Below are 15299 nucleotides of genomic sequence, written 5' to 3'. Positions count from 1 at the left end.
CTAACTTTGCTGCCTTTAGTGCTAGCACAGCGGCTGATGGCGATGACTACACGTTGGGGTTACGATAGAGAGACGAGCGTGGGGCGCCAGCCAGCGTCGCGGCAATGATGGGGATTGTAGTAACTTGACGGCGGCATACATACAGCGGAGCACAGCGCACGAACAAACGAACGAGCCAACGAGTTCGCATTAAATGAGTCGAAGCGAAAACACAGAAGACTCACACAAACACACATACACATAAGTGTATACTTGCATTCGCCATCGTATACAACACAAATGAATTCTTGTCGCCATAGCCGCTGCCATCGTTTTGATGATCAAAGTACTGTGTGCGTGAGTTTTGGGGGGCGTAGGGGCCCAGCGGAGCATGTAGTTATGGCGGCAAATGAAAAACGACAGCAGCGTTGTTGGCACACTTGGCAAACATGCGCAACGATTCAGCAGCAGGGGGGAGGGAGGCAGCTTGGAGACTACAGTGTGGTTGGCAATTGTTGAGTACGGACGTAGTGGGAAAGGAATATAAAGTGAACGCTGGCGCGCACATTTCGCATTCGCACTCGACTGAACCGAAACTGAGTTGAACGTTAAAGCAAAATGAAATGAACCGACCTCAACTTAAACAAGGCGGGCAAAAAAATAATAAAAACAACATGGAATGTAAAAGCTTCAGCAACAACATAAATTAAAGGAAAAAACGATCAAATTAATAAAACACATGAAAAAATGTCCGTTACATGCAGCAAACTAACTAGTAGAAATCAGCAACAACTAAGTTACATATATAGTATAATGCCTGATTGGAGTGGAGGATCTTTGAACTGCGAACTGCTACAATGTAGCGCTATAGTATTAGTCTTCAATCCAAAATTTTGTAATGAAAAAGTATTACGTAGTCTGAGAGGTAACATGCGATAGTTGGGTGGTTAGTTAGGCTCTAAATTGAATTTCCCATAGTCAGAGTAGGCACTTCGCACTATGTTGAAACAATACAAGAGATGATAATGGTACGGAAAAGCAGTTACCGAAATACGAAAAACTGTATAGAAAATAACTAACTTGAAGTTTTTAAATTATTACAGGCTACTAGACTTAGTTCTGAAAACATACAATTGTTAAAAAAGGGAAAAAATCAAAAGACTCTAGTCCAGGCATTATTTAAACATCAGGATGACTATCACAAGCCAATTAAAATATGAAACCAACCAGCTCAACAAAAACAACCAAAGTGACGAGAAGACAACAGTGCCTTTTAGCTATTGACATGGGGAATCGTAGAATTTCTGAAACACCTCTAGAATTGAATAGCTTTGACTTGCAGTCTTTTTCAAGGTAAGATGAGTAACAACACAAAAAGCCGGGACGAAAATCGTTAACTTTAAGAACTAAGAAAACAACAGTTCCAAAGGCGTGAAATATTGAAATAATGCAAACTGCAAAAAATTGAAAATGTAACGAAGAAGAACCTAGAGTGAGCAACAACTTCTGATAGCTAAATGGCTGGTTGACACGATAGTGCGAACAACAACAAGAGGCAATCCGCGCATATTTGCAACAATGTTGCAATAGCAACTTTAACTGCAACTGCTTTAGTTATGTGTTACTGCTGCGCTACTGTCACGCGGCACTACCAGAGTTGTTGCTACTGATGATGATGATGATGGTGATACTCTAGCGCACGCACATTCAACCAAGCACACATTGGGTTGCGCTGATGCAGCAAGCCGTGGAACTACTAGGCAGCTAGTAACAATGTTATTATTTTCCATGGTGGCTAAAAAAAAAACAAGAGGAAAGAAACAGTATGAGCAAGCAACTGACAGACGAAGTGCCAGCAACATAAAAAGCAAAAGTTATTTGCGCGCGCTGTCAACTGAATTTCCAAAGCCATCTGACGAGTGTGTCGAATAGTTTCAGTGCATGCGACGACGACGACGAAATAACAAAATATCAGCAGCAACAATGAAATGCGTGCTTGTTTTATTTCAGTACTCTACTGGAATTTGTTTGTCGATGTTCAGTGATTTGTGTGTTGCTGAAATTGAAGTGGCAAAGCCGAAGGTATTGCGATGGTAGCGGCCGTGCAACGCAGACACATTGTACTCGGAGTCAGTTGGCGTGGGTGGCCACTTTAAGTCCAATGATGGGGGTACACGACTCGCAGGCAGTACAATTTAAATATTTATGCGTGATGAATGGAGACTCGGGTGTACGTATATGAGGTAATAGAAAAATATGATCAAATCGCATTCCAGAATTTTTAAAGAAAACCTATTTCGTTAGCTGAACTATAATATGGGACAGAATTCCTTCAATAAAATACGAGTTATGCTTTTTCTTGATTTAAAAACAATATCAATTATTTTATATTCATCACAACACAACATCTATGTATGTATAATTTTCCCAAGCATAGGTTATGTAAACGACTTTTATCTTATAACGGGTGATTTTTTTGAGGTTAGGATTTTCATGCATTAGTATTTGACAGATCACGTGGGATTTCAGACATGGTGTCAAAGAGAAAGATGCTCAGTATGCTTTGACATTTCATCATGAATAGACTTACTAACGAGCAACGCTTGCAAATCATTGAATTTTATTACCAAAATCAGTGTTCGGTTCGAAATGTGTTTCGCGCTTTACGTCCGATTTATGGTCTACATAATCGACCAAGTGAGCAAACAATTAATGCGATTGTGACCAAGTTTCGCACTCAGTTTACTTTATTGGACATTAAACCAACCACACGAATGCGTACAGTGCGTACAGAAGAGAATATTGCGTCTGTTTCTGAGAGTGTGGCTGAAGACCGTGAAATGTCGATTCGTCGCCGTTCGCAGCAATTGGGTTTGTGTTATTCGACCACATGGAAGATTTTACGCAAAGATCTTGGTGTAAAACCGTATAAAATACAGCTCGTGCAAGAACTGAAGCCGAACGATCTGCCACAACGTCGAATTTTCAGTGAATGGGCCCTAGAAAAGTTGGCAGAAAATCCGCTTTTTTATCGACAAATTTTGTTCAGCGATGAGGCTCATTTCTGGTTGAATGGCTACGTAAATAAGCAAAATTGCCGCATTTGGGGTGAAGAGCAACCAGAAGCCGTTCAAGAACTGCCCATGCATCCCGAAAAATGCACTGTTTGGTGTGGTTTGTACGCTGGTGGAATCATTGGACCGTATTTTTTCAAAGATGCTGTTGGACGCAACGTTACGGTGAATGGCGATCGCTATCGTTCGATGCTAACAAACTTTTTGTTGCCAAAAATGGAAGAACTGAACTTGGTTGACATGTGGTTTCAACAAGATGGCGCTACATGCCACACAGCTCGCGATTCTATGGCCATTTTGAGGGAAAACTTCGGAGAACAATTCATCTCAAGAAATGGACCCGTAAGTTGGCCACCAAGATCATGCGATTTAACGCCTTTAGACTATTTTTTGTGGGGCTACGTCAAGTCTAAAGTCTACAGAAATAAGCCAGCAACTATTCCAGCTTTGGAAGACAACATTTCCGAAGAAATTCGGGCTATTCCGGCCGAAATGCTCGAAAAAGTTGCCCAAAATTGGACTTTCCGAATGGACCACCTAAGACGCAGCCGCGGTCAACATTTAAATGAAATTATCTTCAAAAAGTAAATGTCATGAACCAATCTAACGTTTCAAATAAAGAACCGATGAGATTTTGCAAATTTTATGCGTTTTTTTTTTTAAAAAAAGTTATCAAGCTCTTAAAAAATCACCCTTTATTTGTTCGTTGTCAGCACTTGCTTATGACGATAATTGAGTTTCAACGTAAAAATATACAGTATTCATACTTGAATTGCAAAATTTTCAAGCAAATAACATTTACCCGGAATTTCAACATACTACAGTCAAAGTTATTCACCACTTTGCGGTTACTGATTGCGTGGCCGCGCTTACGAATGATCGGTTTGCAAATTGATGGGTGGTTTTTATATGCTCGACATGATAATATGTACGTGTGTAAGCATTGAACAATTTGTATTGTTTCGTTGCGTTCACATACCATTTGCATTTAATTTGTGTTTGAGCTTATCACTTGTTTAATATTAATGTTAACGACAATTCACATGTTCAAGAATTTTCATTTGTGAATCATCTATTATGTTGATTATCACAAGAAGCAGAGCGTTAAACATAATGTAGAGAAGTGGAGTAAAGAATAAAGGTTAACAAAACTTATCTTAACCGAAATATAGATGAAAATTGTTCAAAAATTAAACAAATTTAATATTCATCAATTCCCACCACCGAGCAAATAATAAAGAACAACAAATGGTGGATTTGATTTTAAGCAGCTGATCCACGGCGAGGCAAAAATAAAGCCGAAGACAATACAAATAAATAATATAAAATATAATTAATACAGAAATTTCAAAAAATTCATATTATACAAAACGAAATTAAAACGTTAAAAGTAAGACCGACGAACCCCAAAAATAAAAATAATAACAATAATAAATGTCGTAAAAACTTCGCTTCACTGAGTGTGTCAAAAATAAAGGAAATTGCTTTTATGACTTCTGCGTTGTTGGTGGTGGTGTTGTTGTTGTCGCCGCTGGTGTTATGTCGACTGTCGTGCGGATTAAAAACGGCGGCAGCAATTGCACGACACAGCAGTAAAATGCTATAAAGTACGACCGATGCAGAGAATGAGAGTAAAATATCCTACTGCTTAAACTGCTTAAAAGGCGCTGAGAAGGGCAGGTAAGGTAAATGTAGTTGATAAAAACGAATTGCTCTCGGATTAACTGGGAGGTATTCACTCACTTTTAGTCAAGTCAGTCAGTCATCTCGTTAAGAAACGGCAAGTAAAATTGTTGCGTGCCTCCAACGGCACAATTGTAACGCACAATTGCAATGTTCACAGACGCTAAAACGAAATGACATGGCAAAAGGTAGAAAGGTAGTTCAATCGAAGCTAAAACTAAAAAGCCACGTTTTGCTTACGTAACGGTAACAGTTCAGTAATCAAGAATCAAGGAAATAAAAGATGGTTGCATTGTGATAATTATGAAAGGGGAAAATTAGTTTTTAATAACATACAACCAGACGAAAGCAATATCCATATACATATATCGGCAACATATGACTAAGTTAAATGCAATTGATTTGACTGCTTACTAACTTCTGTGCGCACTAGCCTTATTTACAACTTTTCTCATGAAAAAGAACTGGTAAAGTAGTGGTCTTGACTGCTGGTAATTGTAGTTGACAGAAAATGTTTTGCGGCGTTGCACCTTCTCTTTGAAAATACTGCAGCATTTGAATTGTTTACCATTGCAACAGCAATTCTCTCCTCTCTCTTTCTCTTTGTTGACAACCATCGACAGCAATTATCAAAATTAAAATCTTTGAAAGCTTGTCGTTTGTCGCAATTGAAAGCAGTTGGCGAATAGTGGTAGGTAGTCGGTAGATGGTAGTCAAGCAGCCAACCGGTAAGAAAATGAAAGAGACTGCCGCAAAACAAGTGAACGCAAATTGCTGCAAGCAATTTCATACACAGAGTAATATGATTTTAATTAGATTTCACATGTGTATGTGTACGTATGAGTGAGTGAGTTTTGCTCTTTATTATTGTTTTTTGTTTTTTTTTTTTTTTGATAAATCATTAACGAAGAACCCAGTTTAGACTAGCTGTCACGGCAGTAAAAACAAGTGAATGTTTTCTACGTAAAAATAGTCCTAATGGAATTGCTTAACTAAATTTTAAATTTTAATTAATTTTAATTTGAGGTTATTTTTGTTTAATACTTATCAATATTTATTTTTATTGTGATGTCGAATGTTCTCACCCCCTTCAATTAGACTTAAAAAGCACTTACCATACAAAGGTTTCATATTGCAATATTTTCCAAAGTTATGCTAAAGATAGTAGTTGTACTAACCTGAAAGACAAAAGAAAAATGGTTCTTTAGATATTTTATTAAAAAATGAAATTTATAAGTAAAATTCCTAGAGATACTGTTGCCGGAGCATAAGACTTTTCTTCAACTCACACAAGTATAGCTTGATGTGAAGCCAAAACAATATAAATATATATTATAAACGGCAAGATTGTTATATGAACTAGTTAGTGTCCAAAAATTGCACAGAAAGCACGTTTTCAACTTCAACCAAAACGCGCCAAACATACAACAACAAAAACACAATTCAAATGAAACCACGTCGTAAAGGAAAACATACAAAAGTGAACTTAATATGGGGGAAGAAGAGCACCGTCCAAACATTTAAACGTACGTGTACATAGAGCCAACAACAAACTGTTGCTGCTGAAGCCATCAACGTCAAGTCGTCGTCGGTTGGGTGCCAGCAGAAGAGCATAAAGCCAGCAAAGCGTCGTCGTGCAATTGCATGTGCAACCAACACACAGCTGATGGCGACACACCAGTCATTCAAAATCCTCAAACCGCATACCCTGTACCCAGTCATCATGTAAGGCAGTTTGAGTTGAGTACGAACGCAGTTGCTTTGCAATGTGTCGTTCCGTCTCCACCGCATGTTTGCCAATTGCCCGGCTGCCGGCATGAATCAGCTGCCGTCCCCTGCCAACAAAGCGCCCCACAGGCATGTCGGAAAGCAATAATACACGTACGAGAGTATAACCAACGTGCACACAGCAGCCGCTTTATGTGCGTGCACGACATACTTACTTAGACGGCATTGTTGTTGTCGACGCCGCCGTAACTACCATGTGTTGTGCTTTTTGTTGGGGTGGAGGAGCTAGCTGTGCACGCTTTATGACATCAGTCGTTCGTATTTAATTAAGATTACGAATATGTCTTGGCACATACAGCCAGTGTCATGTGCTGCAGCAGGGCGAATAAACACACGTGCGCACAAACAAAGCTGCGGTGCATCACCAACAAAATTGCCAACACTGTGGTGGAGTGATGTGGCAGGGTCGTTTCTCGAATAAGAGTAGTAAAAGGAAATTGCAATAAAATAAACATTCAACGAAATTAAGTCAACAGAAACCTTTGCCAGGCAATCGAAGGAAGATGTCAAATTAATAGTGGACTTTAATTTAGATCGGTGATAAGCGTTGAAAAGTATAAAAGAAAAAGCTTGAAACGCCAACATGAATGACATTAAGTGGAAGTGGTGTGTGGATTGCAAAAAAAATATAATATAAACTAATAAAATCCATAAAATAGCTGTCATTGGCAGTTTTAAAAAAATCTTTGGGAAATAACGATTTTTAAGGAGCTGATTACAGTACCATACTTATATTTTTAAGCACACCTACTTCCTAGTAAATCGAGACTGAATCGCTTTTAATATATGCCAGTTGAAATGCGACCCTTAATGCACATTTAATAACCCCAAAGAGAGTCGCCTTAAAAAAATATTATTCTGCCTAACCTTTATAAGTTTTAAATACAAAAACCCTAGAAATCGTGATGTACACAATTGAAAAACGCTGGTGTTTTTGTAATATATGCGTCTACATGCAGGCAAATACCGTCCACTTAAATCTTGATTTCACGAGCGACACTTCCGGTTAAAGCGCCTACTACCTAGTAAATATTAACTTGTAACTACCATCTCCAAATCTGCAGCACTAACAACTCACCAAATGCATACACTGGTGGCCACATAATTAGGAAAAAATAAAGTTGAGTAAAACACGCGTTTCAGTTCAATGTTTTTAGCACTAAATTTTCGCCTAGAGACCCATTGTAAATTGCAACGGTATATTAAAACTGTGCTCAAAAATGTAGCACGTTTTTGAGTGACAAATTTAGACACTTTTACTAAAATTCGGCGGTTTGATGAATTTATTGTATTTTGAGTGTGCTGGTGCTTGGTCACATAATTAAGGACACCAATTTTTTTTTAATGGATTTTTTATTATTTTAACACAAAAACTTGCGGTAAGTTGTATAAATCATTTGTATATTAACTAAATATTCAATTACAAATAAAATAACTGTTAGATATGGGTCGAAAAAAGAGTTGTACTCCAGAATTGAGGAAAATGATTATTTACAAGTACGTGAAGGAAAAAATGTCCATTAGAGCCGTAGCGAAGGAACTTTTATGCTCAAAATCAATGGTTCACAATGCTTTGATTCATTACAGAGGACAGGGAGTAAAATAAGGAAAAAACGGCCCAGAAAAACTACTTCAAAGGACGATCGTGTAATTTGTAGAGTTTCCAAGGCGAATCCTTTTTTAACGTCCAGGCAAATTCTTGGCACGATAAAGGATCAACTGACCAACGATGTATCAACACGAACCATCAGATGTCGTCTTCTTGAATCGCAAGAAAAAAACCGCACATATCAAACAAAAACTTAAAGATTCGTATTAAATTTGCGAAGGAGTATATCGGAAAACCCTTAGATTTTTGGAAACAAATACTGTTGAGCGATGAATCCAAGTTGAATTTATTTGGTTCAGATGAGAAACAATTTGTTCGTTAAATTTTCAATAAATCTATACCTTAGAAGATAATAAATATGGTAACTGAAGTTTAAAAAAATATGTCGCTTTTAAATTATAAAATAAACCAATATTTTAAAAGAAAACGGAGGGTCCTTAATTATGTGACCACCAGTGTATATGAAATGCTAGTTCAGCGATTTTGGCGCGAAGCACAAATGTAGTACGCATGTCGGTGTGTTTCCGGCAACTTGCAATGCTGACAGCGGACGTCAAGCACCTTTTTATGCCCAAGCACACTCTTAAAACTCGCGACCAAGTAACATAGTAAAGCGGGCCACAGCAAGAAATCATTTTAGTAAATAACAGGTTGGTGACAGTCGTCGCAACGATGGCTGTAATAGCGGCAGTGGAGTCGAGAGATCGAGGAACAGTCTTTAAATAAAAACACAAATGTGCAAAATTGTTTCCAAATCAGCGAACGCGATTATGATGATACTTTGGAAAACGTGGGCAACGGTGTTTGCTTTATTTTTGTGAGCAAAATAGCAATATTACTTTGTTGCGGCTCCTTTGAGTAGGTCTTTGACTGTTCAGCAAATGGAACTCATTCAGAGGCAACATAACAATACAATACAATTTAAATATACAGCAAAAGATAATGTAATCCTCTCAAATGAGTAGTAGAAGAGTACCAAATAAATATCAAAAGCTACAGTGCTGTTCTGTTTGCCGAGTATCCTTTCCAGCTTGCCTGCAGCAATCACATTCAAGAAGTTATTGGTATTCAAACTAATGAGAGCAGGTTACTGTTTTGAATAGTGAGTGACGCTTCATATTTTGAATTTTGAAGTTAAAAATTTGCCAAATTATCAGCTGAGAAGAGAAGCGTGGAAATTGGAGAATTAGCAATGTGAAGTCTAGGAAAAGTTATATATTGTGGAGCTGGCGAGACAACAATGGCTTCGGCAACATCCATTGTACTAAAAGACACCGTCATTCGTTGAAGCCATGTTTATTTGACCGATTTGAGAAAAACTATTTGAAAGACTAGTCGTGGTAAAATGTTGAGAAATAAGTAAATAATGGGTTTATGTTTATTTCAATTTCAATTTTACGTTGACATTTCTCACTTTTTACCTACTTAAGACGTTCCGTTTACTTGACAGACATTGTTTAAACAAAACTAAGCTACTACTACCGGTGGTGACAAGCCCAAAACGGAAGCAAATGAAATTGATGGCTGTGGCAATGGCGGAAGCGTGGTTGAAAGTAATCACAAACCATTAACATCAAGTATGCTTTGCTTGGAACATGCAAACGAGAAATTCACGAAAAGAGTGTACAAAAAAGCCGGTAAACGACAGAAGTGTCATTTTGGCCAGCCGCCATTGACGATAAAATACTATAAAACAACGGCTGATGGGTCATAAAAACTGAAGCACGGCCATAAAATGAATTCGTGTGAAGAGGCAGGTTACCAATTTGTGTGCATTCATAATTTGGCGGGAAAATGTTTAATGGCAGTGATGAAGAGCAGACAATGAAAGAATGCGTAAGGACAGATATGAAGACTGTGGTTAGGTAGTCAGAGAGTAATTTTTAATAATTTTAAGAAAATATTGAAATATTTTATATCGAATATATTTGAGTTTTGTTGTTTCACGACAATTCGTAAAGGAGGGTTGATTTCCAATGTCATGGAATTGACATAGGCATACAATGAAGCAACAGTCTAACACGTTACTATTTAAAGGACTATTAGTAGAAGGGACTTACGAGTAATAAAATTAAATTGACCGTCAGCAGAGTCCGTCAATATGGAGAAGGTTAAATTTCGAATGAATGTATGTGCATATACATATATGTAAAGTAGTGCGTGTTTGTTTGCAATGTAACATTTTATGGGTAGTTTAAAATTAAATACGGGCAGTAATTTCCGCAACAATGGCTCACTGAACAACAGGCACATTAGCGTAACCACAACTCAAAGCATATAAACAATGTATTTGAAGTCACACAAACACGAAATGACACAAAGCAAATGTTGCGGCGAAGAAGATAAGATCAAAACAAATAATTGGTATGAATAAAACACCACAACAACAAATAAACGAAAATAAAATTTATTAAAAACCAACGAGTAAACGACTAGATACGCTATGCATATAGGTATGTAGAGCGTAACTTGCACACTGTCAGCAACGGTGGAGAGGCAACAATTCTAATGGCTAAAGTTAAAAAAAAAATTATAGCGAAAACTAACCACAGACACTCAAAATGACGGCAACAAATGCAAGAAGAACGGAAGGGCGAATTGAGATTGAGAAGAAAGTGTATAATGTCTTATAAGTAAACAAGATACAAATATACGCACATATATAGGAAATGAAAATAAAATGACGTAGCGGCGCCAGCGGCGAATGTATAGTGGTCTACCAAGTGGGGTAAGGTAACATGAATACCTCATAGAAATGAAGGTGCGAAAGAGTGAATATTAATAGACCCGCATTTAAATATTTAATGTTTGTATGTGAAAAGGTGTAGCCTACATTGTAATATACTAGCGAAAATGCGGGCAAAATAAATACATACATATGTATGTATGGCAACTAAAGGAATTGTGTCAATTAGCTGAGATGTCGAAGTGAGTTCGTCTACAATGGGCAATTAAATAGATTTAAATGCGTGACAATTGTGCATGAATCTAAGGGAAATCCCAAGCGGATAATATATAATCTACTAAGTAAAACAAGCACAATATCTATGTTTTATATACATATGGTAAGGTTTGTTTCGTCGAAAAATGACCTTTTTTCATGAATTTTTTTAGAAAAAATTATTGCTGTAGGTTTATTTTACTTATTATTATATGAAAGTACAACATTTGAATTTTTATCGAAAAATAGCGAGGAATAACGGATTTATCGTCGATCTCTGCAGGCACCTCGAAAAAAAGTTGTTGTGCGGTGACCAGCCTACAGCATCACTGGATCATCCGAAACCAAAAAATCAAAATGCTTTCTTTAGTTTATTAGTTTATCTTTCAATTGACGTCGAGTTTTTTTTTTAATTTTTCAATTTTTGGTACCATTTTCAAGCCAAAATGACGATTTTAGACGAAAAAATCGACCTATTTGTTATTGTAAAATTGTTAGTAATTAAAATTTTTGAAAAACTCGACGTCATTCGAGAGCTATATATATGTAGAATATTTGTTCAAAATTTCAAAACGATCGATGCAGTAGTTTTTTCTGTAGGCTGGTCACCGACTTTAAAAATTACATATTTGGGAAAATCGATTCAAAGTTTTGTACACTCAGCGCAGGTAGCTGGAGGTACCGTTATTCAACCTGCTGTAACTTCGTTAGTTTTTCTCCGAATGACCTAAAACTTTCACACAATATTCTTGAGATGTTGATAGTTCAGAAAAAAAAAAATATAAAAAAAATAAAAAAAAGTTGTCAAACCTTACCCCCCTTAACAAAACTTTCAAAAGTTGGAAGTAATGCACATAAGAATAGTGTTTTGTAGAAAGACAGCAGAAAGAACAAAGACGCTGCAACATTGCAACTTCAGATTTAAAACTTAAAGTATATGTACTTAAACGGAGGCACCAAACCAAGCGCAACCACATTCGCAGCCACCAACCGTGGTTGAAAGTAAAAGTTGTCTCAATACAAACATATTAGTATGAGTATAAAAAACGCGAAGCACGTGGCGATCATACATATGGATGTGCACACATAAAAATCAGACACAGCAGACAGCGTGTAGACAGGCAAGCAGACAGATAGCACGAAATGCACAGGCATTTGCCCTCGTAGGAGTTTGTACAGAAGTGTGAGCGCAGGCAAGAATGCATGAAATGCACTGCAGCTAGCTAGATATCCATTTGCAAAGGCACTAATGTACAACAAAAATAAAATAAAATCTAGAGCAACAACTGTTGCTGCTATTTATTTCAGTTTTCGATTTTTTCACTTGGTTGTATTTCATTTATACATACAAACAAATTTAAGTAGCTGCATTTAATAAAATATATGTGGTATGCATCTGTGCCTTATTTCAACGCTACCATCACGCTTTATTTTATTATTATTATTTCATTTTCCTTTCTTCAACTCAGCTGGGAATCTCTCTGCATATTGTTGCTTACTTTTCTTCTACTAGTATTTCATTCATGCCTTCTCAGTGTTCAGCGCACCGTAGATGTTGCTACTTGAAGTGCAACAACAATTGGTTGTATTAGTGTATGAAAGATTTGTTAATTATTAGAAAATAAAGGCAAAACATATTTAAGATTAAATAATTTTGAATTTCTGGTGATGGATAGGTTAATCGATTATTGTGCGATTAAAACTGATAACATGCTGTTATGATTATTTTTTACTTAATTTTTGATAAATGATTCATAGACATTTGTATATAAAATTCATCGAGTAGTCGCTTTGAGCATTTAACAGTAATTTAGTATAAAAAAAAAATGATTACCAAATGTGCTACCAATTGCTAACAAACAAACTAAATAGCAGAGAACAACAACTTGCCTTTCGACACGCTTGTGATTGGCTTCTGAAACGAATTGAATTTAACACAAAAAAAAAACTATGATAGTAACAGCGAGCTGAGTATTATTTTATTTTTTATTTAACTATTGTTAAAAAGGGTAACGTAAAGGGTAAAGTTGCGCTCACTTTGCTGTCGAAATTATTAGATGCGGTAAAAAAATAATTTTCAGCGGTGAAACTGTTTTACAAAACTAATATGAACTGAATATGAATATCATTACTTCGGTTGAATTCAATGTGCAGTTTGAAGTTCAGTTCAAAGCTACAGCCGCCAGTACAGCAGTCACAAAAACTTTCCATATATGACAGTGAAATCTAAGTGTTTTCTAGTACAAAATTAAAACCACCAACCATACGACCAAGAGACGATAGCGAACATCGAAAGGGTTCAAAGACAGGAACATTGTAAAACCGGAAAGCATTTACCAAACACGATAAGTTAGGTTTGTGACCTCCAACAAGATTTTTTGCGAAATTAGAATTTACCCACTTGCAATGAAAATAAAATATTTCTGCCCAAAAAAGTGCCTTCGGCTGTTGGTTTTGCCACAACCCCATTCATACACAATCAAATACTTATGTACCTTAGCGTGTATGGGCACCTCTTGAAATTCAATGTGCCACGCGTCAACACCGTCGTATAATAAATATACCATGATGCCATCAACATCTGTTTTTACCGCGAACAAAGCACCGCTACATTCGCTCCAGTGATTTGTTTGTTTATATGTAAGAGAATTCGTATACCTTGCAACATCGTCTGTTTTAACAAATTTAATTCCTTTTTCCTTTCTAAATGCAAAATGCAAAAAATTTAAAAAACATTTAAACAACAACAATAATAACAATAAAGGCACTCAAGTGCCACTGACGCCAATTTCAGTTTGTTTGAGTTGCGCTGTGTTGAGTTGCCTCTACTGGTATGGTGGCAGTAATACTTGTATTACGATGTCTATATGTATAATACGTACAAACATAGATATACAAATATACCTACATACTGGCGTCGTATCAAGTTTTTGGCATACTTATTGTTATTGTTGCTGTTGTTGTTGCCTTTTTATGTTATCGCAACTGCTATTTATGTCGTTACTGCCTTTTGTATTGCTGTGGTGGTGGTGATGATGGTGGCACACAAATACGACGTCTACATCCGCTTTGTGGCACATTGAACTCATTCATCATCAATTGGGTCAATGTCAAGGTCGCCGATTTTTTTTCTTAAAATGGGTTTTTGCTTATATTTTCTCTTTTCGTGCATTTTTCTTTATTTTACATTTGTTACTTGATTATTCAGATATATAAGTATGTACATATGTATGTATGAAGTCGCACAAAAGAAACGGAAATGCATAATTGATAATGAAATTTGCATGCAGCCCAAGACGTAGGTTAGAGAAAGTCCAAAGCTTGTGTACGTATGTATCTTCTACTACGGAATGATTAAGGAAACATCAATTAACTACTACAGTTAGCTAAGTTAGTCAAAGCGGGTTGAGATACTGATAATCAAGAACCAAGGTCGCACTGTTAACTATGACTTTAAGCAATATGACCTCAACAAACCTTCAAAAAGCAGTTACATACAAGTACGCACAACAACATCAACATCAACAAGCAACAACTATATCACTGTAACTGCTGTGTGACATTGAAACTTCAATAACCAACACTGAAAGGTCATTGTTACAACCGAATGGCTTATATGTACCGTTATACCACCAATAATCCACGCACAATTACACTTCTTGTTACTGCTATTGTCGTGTGTCTTACTCACTAAGAGAATCTTATTACTAGGCGCCCATTAAATTAGGCCAACCAACATCACCAGCATCCAATAACAACCAAATAGCAACAATGAATGCCACAAATATTCCACCATTTCTGCAACTCAAAGGCGCCAACATTGTTGATAAGCAGCCTGTTGCATGCAAGTTGCCTGAATAGCCGTGAGTTTTGGGATGTGTGCATTTCAAATGGTAACTCTTGCATACCTTGCCACCCCACTCAAGAGTCAAGTGTCTGTCGCCGCTTTTGAGTGCCGTTAATGATTTTCAGCTTGACTGTGCAAGTGCGTAAGTGAGTAAGTGAAGTAGTGCCTCACTGGTAGATGACGGTGTGGCCAGACTTTCTGGCATATTGCATATGAAATGGTTGTTGCTGTTGTTTTGGTTGTGACAGTGAAAGCCGTCGTAAGTCTCGCATTTAACATACTCGCACATATGTGAGTAAGCAACATAACGTGCTGGCCAAATGTCTGGCTACATTTGCGCCAATTCATTGGCGTCCGGTGCGTATGTACCGCACCACT

At 37.0% G+C, this 15299-nt stretch overlaps 1 protein-coding gene across 15 annotated transcripts in view; it reads right to left on the bottom strand.

Annotated features, from left to right (window-relative positions):
- The window catches only part of LOC105214103 (trithorax group protein osa), a 78484-nt gene that overhangs the window by 28727 nt on the left and 34458 nt on the right, over nt 1-15299 (bottom strand). The window lies entirely within an intron of this gene.

This window comes from Zeugodacus cucurbitae, chromosome 2, assembly GCF_028554725.1.
Source record: "Zeugodacus cucurbitae isolate PBARC_wt_2022May chromosome 2, idZeuCucr1.2, whole genome shotgun sequence".
Lineage (NCBI taxonomy): Eukaryota > Metazoa > Arthropoda > Insecta > Diptera > Tephritidae > Zeugodacus > Zeugodacus cucurbitae.
The sequence above is the reverse complement of the archived record's forward strand: the minus strand, read 5'-3'. Positions and strand labels throughout refer to the sequence as shown.